The 15,566-nt window shown below is 46.1% G+C and overlaps 1 protein-coding gene and 1 pseudogene across 2 annotated transcripts in view; both read left to right on the top strand.

Moving 5' to 3' along the window:
• The window catches only part of ARMH1 (armadillo like helical domain containing 1), a 61,341-nt gene that overhangs the window by 419 nt on the left and 45,356 nt on the right, over positions 1–15,566 (top strand). Inside the window, exon 1 of one of the 2 annotated variants that reach the window (XM_025288868.3) lies at positions 14–137. The exons of the other annotated variant lie outside the window; for it this stretch is intronic. The gene's annotated coding sequence lies outside the window, so the exon portion shown is untranslated. Of the gene's footprint in view, positions 1–13; positions 138–15,566 lie in introns of those variants that run through there. 2 annotated transcript variants of the gene reach the window in all.
• LOC123334131 lies at positions 13,973–15,086 on the top strand (annotated as a pseudogene).

Raw genomic sequence — 15,566 nt, 5'->3', positions numbered from 1 at the left:
GTTGCGTTTTCTGGGGATCAGGAGGGTTTCCTTTCTTAACCGCGTCTTTTCCTACCGGACGGACAACAGTGCCCTTTGACTTGCATCATCTAGCTACTTCCACCGACCTCTACCAACCGCAGCTCCGAGGGCTGGAGGTAGAAAACCATACAAAACGGCCACAGGGGTGCGTGCCAGCCCGTGGTCCACCCAGTTGGTCGAGGCTTATTTTGAATGGTGGGATGGGTAGGATGCAAAGGAGGTGCTGTCTTCTGGAGAAGACTTTAGAGAGTGCCCTGTTCGTGCGCGACATAAGAGGTTAGGGAGTAGTTTTCTTAAATTTATCCACGCACTTGAAAAATATTTACTTACCATCTGTTACATAAGCGGACTCTAGTTAGGATTGGTTTTGACCCTGACTTCCGTAAGTCTCCTGGAGAAGGGAAAGGCTACCCACTCCAATATTCTGGCCTGGAGTATTCCCTCTACAGTCCATGGGGTCGCAAAGAGTCGGACACGACTGAGCGACTTTCACTTCGCTTCACTTCCATAATTCTTAAAAGGAGAGGGAGAGAAACCGTGCATGAACCAGCTCTAATACTATGGGAGGGATAAATACTACAAGAAGAGTAGACCCTAAGGATTTACGAGCTCAGAATTAGAAGGGGAACTTATGGCAGTGCAGATGGCTTTTGAGCTAGGCTTTGAAAGATTTGTGGAGACATGAGTCCTTGCATGGCTCAAAGAGAAAAGTGAGGGGTTGGTGCCAGGAACTATGAGCATCTTCTGGCCAGAGGAGATACTAATGGGAGAGCAATCTTGGAGGAATAGGTAGGCCCAGACTCTGGAAGGTCTTTGATGCCATACTCAACCCTGAGCTTATGGGTAGATCTTACTGATGGAAAAATATTTCCAATGCATTTTATGCCACCGGGCACCAGAGCTTAGACTTTATCCTAAGGACAATGGGGAGGCTGCAGAGGTTTAAACAAAACAGTAACAGTCAGATTAATGTTTTAGAAAGATCAATGAAAAGAATGGATTCGAGACCGGGAGAAGGAGGGAGACCAGTTTAGGAAGTTGTTTCAGTCATGTGAAAGGATTATGGTGGCCTGAAGCATGGAGAGGTAACAGGATTGAAGAGAAGGATGGATTCCTTAGACTTATGAGTTTAAAAGAACTGGACTAGAACTGGACTTGGTGACTGGTTGGATGTGGGGTAAGTAGGAAACGTGAAGAATGTCTAATTTCCTGCCTTGGGCAAACAGAAAGGAGAGTTGTTAGGAAAGAGTCAGTTCTGGGCATGGTGAGTTTGAGGTGCCAGTGGGATATCCAAGTGGAAGTGTCCAGGAGGCAGCTGAGTATGCCTGACTGGAGTTTGCAAGATAAGTCTAAACTGGAAATTAAAATATTTAGTCTGTAGCGTCTTAAAGATGGCAGCCACACACTGGATTGATTTGTTTAGCTTGCCCGGAGAGACTGTATAGAGAAAGAAGAGAAGAAGGGACTTCCTTGATGGCCCAGTGGCTAAGACTCCATGCTCCCAGTGCAGGGGACCTGGGTTTGGTCCCTGGTCAGGGAACTAGATCCCACATACCACGATGAAGAGTTCTCATGCTGCAATTAAAGATCCCACATGCCACAACTGAGCATGTGAGAGTTTATTTCTTCGGGCAGCTGAAGAAATAAACATTTTTAAAAGAAGAAGAGGAGAGCGCCTAGGACAGAACCCTGAGAAGCACCTGTGTTTGAGGTTCTGGCAAAGGAGAATGAATCTGCAAAGGTAATTGAGGTGAAGTGTCTACAGTACCTCATTAATCAGTAGTAGAACATGCTTTTCCAGTAACCAAGGAGAAAAGTGTTAAAGGCTGATTACTAATCAAGATAAATAAAATCTAAAAAGATCCACTGAATTTAGAAACAAACAAGTGGTTGTAAAGGCAGTTTCAGTGAAACTGCAGGAGCAGAGGTCAAATTATATTGAGCTGAAAAGTAAGTGGGAAGGTGAGGAAGTGAAGACTCTACTTTCAAGAAGTTTGGCTCTTTAGAAGAGAGAGAAGGTGATAGCTAGAAGGAGAGATGGGTTTTTATTCATACGGGAGAAATGCTGTCGGTATGGATCCAGCAAAGAGGAAGAAGATTAGAGGGCAGAGGAAATAACAGAGAGTGGTGCCCCCAGGTAAAGAATAAGCTTGGGGATCCAAAACATTGGTGGCAAAATTCACTTCGAGCGATATCTGCCTTGTGACAGAAAGGAAGCATGTAAGACTAGTACATTAGTAGATTTGGTAGCAGGAAGTTGAGAAAATTCATGTTTGATGGATTCTATTTTTTCTGTGTAGTAGGACCATGGTATTAGCCAGGGAGAAAGAGGTTGGAGATGGAGTGCAAGATTTGAGACGAGCAGAAGAAGACTGAAATAGCTGCGTGGAGAATGGAAGCAGGTTGACGGAGCTAGCCTACAGATTTCTGGGCAGTTATGAGCCCTGTTGAGGTTCAGTTCGGTTCGGTTCGGTTCGCTTCATTCGCTCAGTCATGTCCAACTCTTTGCAACCCCATGGACTGCAGCACGACTGGCCTCCCTGTCCATCACCAACTCCCAGAGTTTACTCAAACTCATGTCCATTATGTCAGTGATACCATCCAGCCATCTCATCCTCTGTCGTCCCCTTCTCCTGCCTTCAATCTTTCCCAGCATCAGGGTCTTTTCAAATGAGTCAGTTCTTTGCATCAGGTGGCCAAAGTATTGGAGTTTCAGCTTCAGCATCAGTCCTTCTGTTGAGGTTGGAGACCATTAATTTATTGCAGCTGCAGTCTGTGTGGTTGTGTGCTATATATTTTTCCCCCAACAATATTTGTCCATCTACTGGGGGGTGCAGAAAGATGAATTGAGTTGATCTCAGTTTGAATTTAAATCAGGTGGATAAAATGGAAGGACAAAGGACGAAGTTGAGGATTCTGGTAAAAGAGTGATTGAGGTGGTGGACCATAGACCCTAAACTGCATGCTGCTGCTAAGTCGCTTCAGTCGTGTCCGACTCTGTGCGACCCCACAGACGGCAGCCCACCAGGCTCCCCCGTCCCTGGGATTCTCCAGGCAAGAACACTGGAGTGGGTTGCCATTTCCTTCTCCAATGCATGAAAGTGAAAGTGAAAGTGAAGTCGCTCAGTCGTGCCCAACTCTTAGCAACCCCATGGTCTGCAGCCTACCAGGCTCCTCCGTCCATGGGATTTTCCAGGCAAGAGTACTGGAGTAGAGTGCCATTGCCTTCCCCGCCTAAACTGCATAGGAGAGTGTAAAAGTGTTATGGGCTGGAGGTCCCAATGAAGTCACAGAACCCAGATCTTTGAAACAGTTGAATGAGAGAATTATGATCTCAAAGTGGAGTAATGAAGTTTGAGTAGTTTCAGGTGATGACAAGGTCCAGGGTTTGGCCACAGTAGTGGGGTGCCAAAATGGAGTACAGGAGACAGCCAGGATGTTGATATGGCCATTGAAATCCCCCCAGGTGATGGCAAAACTTGAAGGAAGGAAAGGGAGGAGGATGCTTGTGAGCCAGGTACCAAGGTCCTTGATGAATATAGCAGGTTGTTCTGTAGTCTGTAGATGACAGCAGGAGGAAGGGCAAAGGTCAATACAGCTGAATGGCATGACGCTAAAGTAGCAAGTGTTTTCACAAAGAACAGGTAGAGTAGGAACTGAGGAGGGCTTTGGTAGGGAGACCCTAGCCCCTGTCCCAGCCCTAAGATTCCTGGGATGTAAGAGTGTCAGCGGCCTTCTCCAGAGTTAGCTATGCAGAAATGGTGCCCTGAGGAAGACCCAGCTTTCGGGGTTGGCTGGAGGTGGGCAAAGCAAGTGTGGAGCCGCTAAGGGGCTAAGGTTGGGGGAGACTTTGCTGATCAGGAACAAAAGTTTTTGAGGGCAGAGTAAGAAGTTTGGAAGGGAAGGAAAGGCAAGAAATCAGGTCCAGGAGGATGAAACGTAGAGCAGAACTTGGGCAGGAGACTCTGGTGGACCTAGATAATTTACATTTTGGGGGGAGAGCATGAGGGCAGGCCTGCAGAGTGGAGCCAGAGGCAGAATTGAGTCTGGGACGAGGAAAAGGGGGTCTGTGGGTAGAGAATGAGGGTAAGTCTGGGCAGCTGGTGAAGGCAGCTGAGGGTTGTGCAGGAAAGCCATAGGGAAAATGGTCTGTGGAGAGAGGATGGAAGGGAATGGCAGCTGACTGTGGGGAAGAGATGGGGGCATATGGAGTCTGTGGGGAGCTGGTGGGTAGCAAAAGGGGTATGTGAAGAGGGTATGAGTAGGGAGCAGAAGGAAGAACGTCAATGAGGAAAAAGTGACAAACTGTAGTGCGTTTGGCCCTAAGGTAGAGGTGAAGGCCAGGACACCCTGGGCATGAGGTTTGGAAGGAGAATGTTTCTCTCTCTCCCTCTATGTCTGTCTTCTCCTTGCATCTCTCCCTCTCTCCAGGAGCTGAGAGTGAGGAGTATGACTGGGAGAGGCCTCTGTCCATTCTGCAGGTGGAACCAGCAGGAACAGGAGAGAGCAGCTGCCTTGTCTCCAAGGCCTTGTGAGGACAGGGAGCCAGGCTGGCAGCCCATGTGCTGGAGGCTTCTTGCTTTTTGAAATATGTCCTCTTTTGATTTAGGAGGACAAAAAAAGCCCTCTGAGAAATTTTATTTAGAGACAAGACCTAGTGACCTTCTGATTTTTAATACTTCTTCTCTCTTGTTGTTAAGGACCTTTGGCTTAGTACAAGAGCTGGGGGTTTTGAGGTTTCTATGATTTTCGTTTCCTGGCATGAAGAAGAACCATTTGGCTCCTATAGAAATGATTTATGGATAAGTCTAGATTTATTAATCACCTCTGAAGATGGAGAGGAAATTAAAAACAAAGAGACCACTCTGGGCTGAAGACAAAGTAGGTTTGTCGTCCTTGCAGAAGACCTTGCCAAGGTTAGAAGGCCACAGACAAACCAATTTGGATGGGGACTCCTAATCCAGATTTTAATTTCATGTGCTTTGATTTTTTCAGACCATTTTCTCTCCAAGGTAAAATAATGACCATTTTAATTGGCTGCCACTTACAGAGAGATTCCAATAAGCATGATGGCACACGTATATTTTTCTTTGGCATTCCGGGTATTCTCCGGTTCTTATGATCAAGCTGGTGAAACTGACTTTTACTGCATGCTGCATGCCATGATCAGTTGACTATAAATTAAATCCTCTTCTCCAAAAGCCATTTTCCATTAGTGCTAATTTGTTTGCTTCTCATTTCCACTGATCATTAGAGTCTCTGGTTGTGAACACCAAATTGGAAATGATTTCTTTGACATTTCAAAAAATTTTCTCCTCTTCTTGAATGCCATTTGGCTGCAGCTAAAGAACATTATGGTTTGCAGAGGAACAGTTCACTCCAATTACAATTTAACTGACCGTTCATGGCACTGAATCCCTGTCCTTAGTGTCCAAAGATGACACCGCTGCTGACATTGCTATTTCCTGTCGTAGCTGTAAAATGCCTCATAGACTTTGCACCGGCCTTCGTGGATGGGAATCTGCCACTCTGCACATGGCAGCTTTGAGAAGTTGGTAGTTTTATGGACCTACATATCATGGACATTCAGACATAACCATCTAAACGGGAGCTGGCTGATTTCTTCACTCATTCATCCAGCGAGCATTTATTAAACATCTACTTTGTGCCAGGCCAGGCCCTGGGGACACAGAGACAGGGAGGACCAATCCCTGCCCTTGAGGAACTCACACTCTAGTGGGAGCGATGGTGAAGTTTTATAGCATAGCAGGAGAGTGGCATACGTACAACCACACACCTGAGAACCCCCAGCTGTCTTGGGGAATTGTGTCAGGGCAGAAAGGAGCCTGGCTATTCCCTGATGGCAGAGCAGGGTTGAGATACAAGAGGGCCCTGGAAGGGCCTGGGGAGTTGAGAAGTCGGTGCTGGTTGCAATGTGGGAGTGACTGTTCATGAGGCTAGGCTGGGGTCAAGTTTTGAAAGACATTTTATGCCACATTGAGGGTAAACTTTATCCTGTAGGCCAGAGGGAGAAATCTGAAGATAAACAGGGAGGAAGTATAGAAGTTTGAAGGAAAGTCTTTGTTTATGTTTTATGTTGGGGTTGGCAAAGATTGGAATAAGTATAAGAGAAATCAGAGGAGGTGGAGAGACTGAAGATAGAGGAGCCTATCACACGCAATGCTAGGAACCTAGCACACGCAGTGAAGCTGGGTGCCCGTGCGGTGAGGTTAAGTATAGAGGGAGAGGGAGTTCCCTGGTGGCCCAGTGATTAGGATTCTGGGCTTTCACTGCCATGGCCTGGGTTCAGTCCTTGGTCCAGGAACTGAAATCCCACAAGCCATGTGGCACAGCCAAAAGAAAAAAAAAAAAAATGGAGGGAGAGAAGGGAGTTGCTCCTTATGGGCTCTGTTTCCTGTGAAGCAGGAAGCAGGGTTAACTGGGCATCTTTCCTGACCACTCCAGCTTTCATACTCCAGACAGTCACCAGGTCCTGCTGCTCCAACCTGTGTGACATTTCTACTTCTCTCCAGCCCTAGGGTCATCAGCATCTTTTGCCAAGATTATGGAAACAGCTTCCTAACTGCTGCCCCACCTTTAGTCTTGCCCCCTCCTGATCACCTTTCCGCACTGCAGTCAAGTTGATATTTCTAGGACAAAGTCATTTCTTGTCACTCTTGACTTGCTGTTGTTGTTGTTTAGTTGCTACATCATGTCTGACTCTTTTGCAACCCCATGGACTGTAGCCCACCCAGCTCCTCTGTCCATGGAATTTCCCAGGTAACATACTTGAGTGGGTTGCCATACCCTCCTCCAGGGGATCTTCCCAACCCAGGGATTGAACCCATGTATCCTGCATTGACAGGCAGATTCTTTACCGCTGAGCCATCAGGGAAGCCCACCATTCTGGACATAAAGCCCTTCAATACCCTCCTGTTGCCCAAGGGTTTCCTATATGCTAGGCAATTTGTTGATCCTTATGAGAGTCAACTCTTATTATCCCCTCTTCTCAGGTAAGAGAAATGAAGCCTGGAGAAGATAAGTAATTTGCATGAGATAACACAGGCAGGAGGTAGAAGATCATCCAACTCCTGTGTCTGTGTTCCTAGCCACTGCACTGCACTGCCTGCCACTCACAATTCATTAAATATGCCTTAAACTTGCACACCTTTGAGCCTCTACTACTACTACTACTACTAAGTCGCTTCAGTTGTGTCCGACTCTGTGCGACCCCACAGACGGCAGCCCACCAGGCTCCCCCGTCCCTGGGATTCTCCAGGCAAGAACACTGGAGTGGGTTGCCATTTCCTTCTCCAATGCAGGAAAGTGAAAAGTGAAAGTGAAGTCGATCAGTCGTGTCTGACTCTTAGCGACCTCATGGACTGCAGCCTGCCAGGCTCCTCCGTCCATGGGATTTTCCAGGCAAGAGTACTGGAGCGGGGTGCCATTGAGCCTCTACATGTTTTATTCCCTCTGCCCGGAATACAATTTGCTCACCTCTTCACCTGGCCAGTTGCAGATGCCTTTCAGCATGGTTGGCATCTCCTCTGGAAATCTTCCATAACAGCTGGGTTAGGTGTCCCTTGCTCACATTCCTGCAGTATCCTGTTGCTTGCCCCATTCTAGTGCTTACTACACTATTGGACTTAAAATTGCTTATTTACAGGCTCTATGCCACACTTAACCTTACCCACTTAGGGCAGGAACTGTGTCTTTCCTAGTTATCTCTAGAGGGATGGGGCTTGTGGGATGGGACGCACTTGTCTCCCACTGTGTGTTGAATTTCACATTGAATGGAGTTGCTGATAGTGAGGTTGGCAGTGGGCCAGAAGGATTCCTAGTCACATCTGAGACAATTTACTGAGGATTTACATACAATGTGACACGCACTGGAGACTGAAAGGGCAGAGAGAGGCAGCAGCCTGGGATGCGGGCTGTCCAAGAGAAGATGTGGGGGTGGAGAGGCATGAGGGAAGACAGCCTTTTGAGCAGGAGAGGTGGCCAGTGATGTTAGTTGTTGCCCCAACAGGACAGGTGAGCAAAGGACTAAGATTGACCTGCTGCTGCTGCTGCTAAGTCGCTTCAGTCGTGTCCCACTCTGTGCATCCCCATAGACGGCAGCCCACCAGGTTCCTCTGTCCCTGGGATTCTCCAGGCAAGAACACTGGAGTGGGTTGCCATTTCCTTCTCCAATTGCATGAAAGTGAAAAGTGAAAGTGAAGTCTCTCAGTCGTATCCAACTCTTAGCGACCCCATGGACTGCAGCCCACCAGGCTCCTCCGTCCATGAGATTTTCCAGGCACGAGTACTGGAGTGGGGTGCCATTGCCTTCTCCAAGATTGACCTGCACCTCTTCATTGACCTGCATAATTAGGAGGTTATCAGAGACATGGCTGAAGTAATGCAAGTTGTAGGGGTAGGGGTGGCAGAGAAACAGAACTGTATTGAGTAGAGGAGAAAATGGCCTATGGAGGAATAGAAAGTGTGTAGAAGCTTTGCTGTGAAGTGAGAAAACCAGAAAGGTGACTGGAGGGGGACAGGAGGTAGAGATAAGTGATTTTTCTTTTCTTTTTTTTTGCTTATTTTTATTTTAGGATTGGTAAGAATTAAGTAAGTGAACAGAAAAAATGCCTAATTAAAGAGACCAGTTGAGGACCGAGGGGAATAGAGAGTAATGGCTGGAGTGAGGGCCCAGAGGAGACTGTTTTGGTAGGTGCAGAGCTCTGGTAAAGGGGTAAAGAAGGAAAAGAGAAGGATGGCTATGGATTCCATAACACGAGAAGAATGAAGAGACTGTGAGGACATTCTTGCCTAATGGCCTATAACTTTTTGCTGAGCCCACAAGTAGATCTCCTGAGAACAGAGGGAAGAGGTGGAAGGGTAAGGAGCTTGGAGTTGTAGATTTCCCAGGCCATTCACAAAGTTTAGGCTGTGGACCGTGAGTATGAATGCCAAATTGGATCTGGACTCACTGGAGTCCAGATCATGTGCCTTTCCTGTGAGGCCCAACATATCACGGGTTTAACCCCATCAGAGCACTTTGCACTTTTCAATAAAATCAGCCGGTTGCCTTTCTCTCTGCCTCATCAGTCAGCAAGCACCTTGAGAGCAAAGAATATTTTTGTTATGTTAACCACTACCAGTCCTTGTGCTTGGCTAGGACTGGCACCCAGGACGTCTGTTTAATTAATTACTATGTGGAGTTTAGGAAAGTAAAGTGCTTATTATGAACACAGTGTGTTGAATGGCAATTTATTTATTTATTTTTTTTTCTTTTTTTTAATTTTATTTTATTTTTAAACTTTACATAATTGTATTAGTTTTGCCAAACATCAAAATGAATCCGCCACAGGTATACATGTGTTCCCCATCCTGAACCCTCCTCCCTCCTCCCTCCCCATACCATCCCTCTGGGTCGTCCCAGTGCACTAGCCCCAGGCATCCAGTATCGTGCATCGAACCTGGACTGGCAACTCGTTTCATACATGATATTTTACATGTTTCAATGCCATTCTCCCAAATCTTTCCACCCTCTCCCTCTCCCACAGAGTCCATAAGACTGTTCTATACATCAGTGTCTCTTTTGCTGTCTCGCACACAGGGTTATTGTTACCATCTTTCTAAATTCCATATATATGCGTTAGTATACTGTATTGGTGTTTTTCTTTCTGGCTTACTTCACTCTGTATAATAGGCTCCAGTTTCAAAATAACACTTGTTGAATATCGTAATGTGCCAGGGATGACACTGGCCAAAATCATGAAGGTGGAACAGGTTGATGTTGGAATTGCCTGGCAGCTTGTGGGCAAACAGGAGGGCTTAGTGTAGGAGGGAGTGGCCAGGGAATCAGTACTGGGTCAAGGGAGAGGGGGAAAGACAGGAGGCCTGACCTCAGAGGAAAGGAAGTGACAGAGAAACAGTATGAGGACCTTAGAGAATAGTGTGTGAAGTGGGAGGAAGCCAGTAGTCTCCTCTTAATTCCCATGGAAGCATAATGTAGGGGATGGACTGGTACTGGGGACAGAGTCAGATTTCAGTTGTGGAAAAATGTACATGGAAGATGTTCTTTGGCCTGAGATGTTTGAAACTTTATCTTGAGGGTAATGGGAAACAACTGAAGAGTTTTAAGCAAATCTGCCCGATTTGCATTTTTTTAAAAGAATCTCACATCGCTACACGGAGAATATAGCCAATATTTTGTAATAACTGTAAATGGAGTGTAACCTTTAAAACTGTATAAAAAATAAAGCACATTTTATTGTAATGATTAAAAAAAAAAAAGACTTTCACATCACTGTGGAGATTAGGATGTGGTAAACCTGAAGATCAGGTAGGAGGCTGAAGCAGGGATCCCCCTGAGGGATGGGGGTAAACTACAACAGTGGCAATGGAGATGGAGATGGACAATCTGAGGGAGAACTCGATGGGCTAATTGGCAGGAGTCTGGCAACAGTTCTGATGAGGAGGGCAAGGGAGAGGAATACAGCAAAGATTTCTCTTGAGTGACCAGAGAGTGATAACAGACCCTGAAATAGGACCAACAGGGGCACAGGAGCAGGTGGGAGGCCTTGATGATGGGACTTATTGAAGGGTGTATGAAACCTACCAAGGAAGATGTCTGTGGTCATTTAGTCATGTTCTGTGGTTTTTCCAGTGGTCGTGTATGGATGTGAGAGTTGGACTATAAAGAAAGTTTAGCGCCGAAGAACTGATGCTTTTGAACTGTGGTGTTAGAAAAGACTCTTGAGAGCCCCTTAGACTACAAGGAGATCCAATCAGTCCATCCTAAAGGAAATCAGTCCTGAATATTCATTGGAAGGACTGACGCTGAAGCTAAAACTCCAGTACTTTGGCCACCTGATTCGAAGAACTGACTCTGGAAAAGACCCTGATGCTGGGAAAGATTGAAGGCAGGGGGAGAAGAGGACGACAGAGGATGAGATAGTTGGATGGCATCACCGACTCAATGGACATGAGTTTGAGTAAACTCCAGGAGTTGGTGATGGACAAGGAAGCCTGTCGTGCTGCAGTCCATGGGGTCGCAAAGAGATGGACATGACTGAGTGACTGAACTGATGGATTTGGGAGTCATAAAACCTACAGATGTAATAGGAACTCGAAATTGGTACATTTCTCCCCCTTACCCACTGTTTTCTTTAATTCTTTTTAAATTTGTACTTACTGGTTTTTTCAATCATCATCAAATCCCTCTCTTTTTTTATTTTTTTGGCCACCCTGAGTGGCTTGCGGGATCCTACTTCCTCAACCTTGGATTGAAACCCAGGTCCCAGAGTAAAAGCACCAAGGCCTCATCACTGGACCATCAAGTAATTCCCATCAAATCTTATTTTGAAGAAAAGTTGAGACAAAAATAAGTGGCTGGAGTCTCTTAACTGAACATGATTGCCCCCTTTTACTTCCCCCTACCTCTCAAACTTCACCAGTTTAACACTAAAGAAATATTAAAAGAAACACAAAAGCTCAGAACAGGAGGCAGTAGCAGATGAAAGTCAACAGATACTTGGAAGGCAGGTGGCGAAGCATTACCTGGATAGAAACTTTGTAAGAAATTACAGACTAAGTGCCAACCAGGGGAGATTACCAACATGAAGCAAATCAGTTCACTCAGTTTAACCTCAGAGAGGCTTAATGCCTGGGAAGCATGAGTTACCCCAGAAAGTCAGCTTGGAGGTACAGGGTTAAACACAGGCACTTGGCTGGAGTCCGTGTGCAGAGCCCTTTGCTGTGGCCCCAGAGCTGTGCTCTCAAAAGCCAAATAATTCTGTGTTCTTTCCTGGTGGTCCAGTGGTTGAGAATCTGCCTGCCAATGCAGGAGATCCCTGACCCGGGGAAGATCCCACATGCCTCAGAGCGACTAAGCCCATGCACCGCAACTATTGAGCCCGTGTTCTAGAGCCTATGAACTGCAACTACTGAAGCCCAAGGGCCCTAGAGCCTGTGCTCTGCAACAAGAGAAACCACCACAATGAGAAGCCCTTGAACCACAGGAGTAGCCCCCCGCCCCCCACAACACGAGAGCAGCAATAAACACCCAGCACAGCCAAAACAAAGCCAAACAACTCTATCAACTGCCTTGCTGCATATGGAGGAACTCTAGAGGCTGCCATACTCAGGGATCTCAAGCAGGGTTTGAAGGGCAGGGAAGAGGTACAGGGTGGAAAACTGAGGGGTGGAGGAAAGGTCTATCCACTTCATAGTGACAGCCCCAGGCCCTCCCCCACGCCTCCCCCAGGACGCCAACCGCCAGGCACTTAGCGCCCCTACCCTCTCACCCTCCCTGTGAAAGTAGAAAATTCTTCTCCAGAGGCCCTGAGAACCCCAGGTGGGAATAGGAAAAAAAGAAAAAACCTCCACTGACATTTAAGAGTTTCTCAATGACAAATCTAGTTGTTGCCTGATAAAGACATTTTTGAGGTTCTTCCATGGTGATCCAGTGACTGGGACCCGATGCAGGGGGCCCAGATTTGATCCCTGGTCATGGAACTAGATCCCATATGCCACAACTAAGAGTTCACCTGCTGCACTTAAAGATCCTGTGTGCCACAACTAAGACCCCGTGCAGTCAAATAAATCGGTTTTTAAATCAACTTCCTAAAAAAAAAAATTGTTTTCAAAACTGAAGGAAACAATACCTATTGAAAAGAGCCCACCAAAAAATGAAAAAGGCAAGCACCAAAGCATATCGTCATACAATTTCAGAAACGGTTTTCAAAGCATCAGGAGTGAAAAAAACAAGCCACAGAGAAAGGCACGGGAATCAGAATGACGTCAGATTTCTCAACAGCAAGCCTAGGAAGGCTCAGTCTAAGGAAGCTTGTTGCTAACCTGGAATCATACACCCAACCAATCTGACATGAGGTCAGAATACTTTCAGACTTTCAAGGACACAGAAAAAATTTCCTTACTTAGGAAGCTACTGGAGAATGTGCTTCAACAAAATGAGAGAGTAAACCAAAGAAGATGAGGTGGACCCAGAAAATAGGGTGATGGACAGAGAAGACTAGCAAAAGGAAATCCCAGGACAACATTTGTGTACCAGGCTTAGCAAACAGTCAGTCCAAACTGGAACAGAAAGACAAGAGGTTCATGAGAGAGAGGTCTTCAGGGAAAAGATGGGACTGATCAGTTAGAGGTTGAGCATTTGGGAAGATTGTTGCTATGTGTTTGAAATATTTGGAAGAAAACAGCTCTAGTACTCAGAAAATTAAACAGTTGAAAAAATAAACAATTACTAACTCCAGATAAAACCAAGTTTAAGAGAAGGAAAACATAATAGTAGTTTACAGTTTGAGTGAACAGTGTTTATTTACATGATCAATAATGTAAACACTAAATATAGATTAACTATAAATTGTGGAAAACTATATTGTGAGAATGAGGGGAGGACAGTAGGGCTTAGAGTGGAGTAAGAGAGCTAATTCCTTAGATTTAGAAATAAATAGTGCCTAAAGTTGATGAATCAGGTAGTAGCAATTATTACTTTGTGAGGGCTGCCCTCTATTGCTTAAACAATAGAAACTTATTCTCACGGTTCTGCACCTCAGATAAAGGTGTCCAAGATCAAGGTGTCACAGGATCGGCTTCTCCTAAGGCCTCTCTCCTTGGCTTGCAGATGGCCACCTTCAGGCCTCTTCAGATGGTCTTCCTCTTCCTGTGTTGGTGTCCTAATCTCCATTTATAAGGATACCAGTTATGTTGGATCAGAGCCCACCCCGATGACTTCATTAACTCAGTTACCTCTTTAAAGACCCTCTCTCTAAGGAATTCCCTGTGGCTAATTCCAGTGGTTAAGACTCCACATTTCCACTGCAGGAGACATGGGTTCAATCCCTGGTCTGGGAACTAAGATCCCACACGCCACATAGTGCCGCCAAAAAGAATAAATAAAAAATTAAAACGCAAACAACGACCACAAAAAATGCAACTCTGATTTGGAAATAAGTAAATAAATAAAAATAAAGACCCTGTCTCTAAGCAGAGTCACATTCTGAGGTACTGGGAACTAGGGCTTCAACATATGAATCTGTTGAATTCAGCCTGTAGCAAGCAGTATAAACTCATTATTTGGATGTATAGAGGTGGCACCAGAAGAAATAACCAAACGAGTTGAAAGTGGTTGCCTCTGGAGTGAGACTAGAGGATGGTAAAGGGGAAGGCAAGTGTTATACCTTTTTACTAGATATCAGGTGGGCAGCCAGGCCTTGAGCCCAGTCTGGCTCTAAACCCGGTGTTCTTCCCATCTACCATAAGGTTAGGAGCTCCTACAGGCCACAGCTGTGCCTCATGCCTCTCCTCGCCGCCCTCAGCACCTTGCACAGCACTTTACTACGTGGGTATGACTTACAACTGTATCACTATAACCGTTAGAGCCACTGGTGACCTAAACAGAAAGGAAATCTTAAAAAAGGGTAAATATGTATATGTATAATTGATTCACTGCGCTGAACAGCAGAAATTAACACAGCACTGTAAAGCAACTATCCTCCAATAAAAATTTTTTTTAAAAATTTAAAAAGCTGCCTTTTGTCAAGTTTCTTTTCCTGTTTAAAAAAAAAAGAAGAAGAAACTGAACACAGTGCTGTGAGCTGGGTGCCATGGAGCAGACTTAGCTATGGAAGGTAAACCATTGGTGATATCCAAACAGAAGACTGCAGTGGTGTGTGGAGTCCCCACCCAGGTGGTTTGCACAGCCTTCAGCAGTCGCATCCTGGTGATGGTGACCGAGTTGGGGAAGATGGGTACCCTGGTCTCCCTGGAACCCAGCAGTGTGAGCAGTGACATCGGCAAGCCTGCGCTGACCACTAAAGTCCTCCTCGGGAAGGATGAGCCTCTCATCCATGTCCTCACAAAGAACCTGGTGGCATCTGTGTCTCAAGAAGCTGGAAAACAGAGCCATTCTCCTCACCCTGGCCAGGGAAGACAAGAGCAAGGAGGTGGTGAAGACCCTGAACAAGGTGATCCAGACATGCCAGGTGTGGCGACCCTGGAACGGCCACCCCTGCTGTCCAGGAGGGCCATGAGGCAACTCAGACACCTCCTCAAGGATTTGAAGGCCCTCCCTTAGTTAGAAGAAGGAACTCTCTCTGGCTTGGGCCCTTGAAGCTGGAAGAAACACAAACATCTCTGGCTGACCCTGGTTTGGAGGCTGAGGTCCCCCCTGGAGGGAGGACGGAAAACACATCCTGAGAATGTTGTGAGTCCTCTTCCCCAGGTCCAGACAGCTGCACATGTGTGAGAATTGATGGAATGAGTCATGGCCCTTAATTGTTGGGGGAAACTTTTTTTAAATGAAAAATAAATGCATATTCCCACCCCACCCCACCCCCCGGAAAAAAAGAAGAAGAAACTGATAGAGGAAGACAGATCCAAGGAAACCTAAAGGGACCATAATATGGAGCGTCCTGCTGAAAGTTTCCCACCCGCAGTGTTCTAGAATTGCTGGGTGCATCTCTGATAGCACTCTGAGTTTTGATCCTAGAAAGGGTCCATCCATGGCAGGGGAGGGGCACGAATGTTTTCATGCC

This window comes from Bubalus bubalis, chromosome 6 (assembly GCF_019923935.1).
Source record: "Bubalus bubalis isolate 160015118507 breed Murrah chromosome 6, NDDB_SH_1, whole genome shotgun sequence".
Classification (NCBI taxonomy): Eukaryota; Metazoa; Chordata; class Mammalia; order Artiodactyla; family Bovidae; genus Bubalus; species Bubalus bubalis.
Note: the sequence above shows the minus strand (reverse complement) of the source record. Positions and strands in the feature narration are given on the sequence as shown.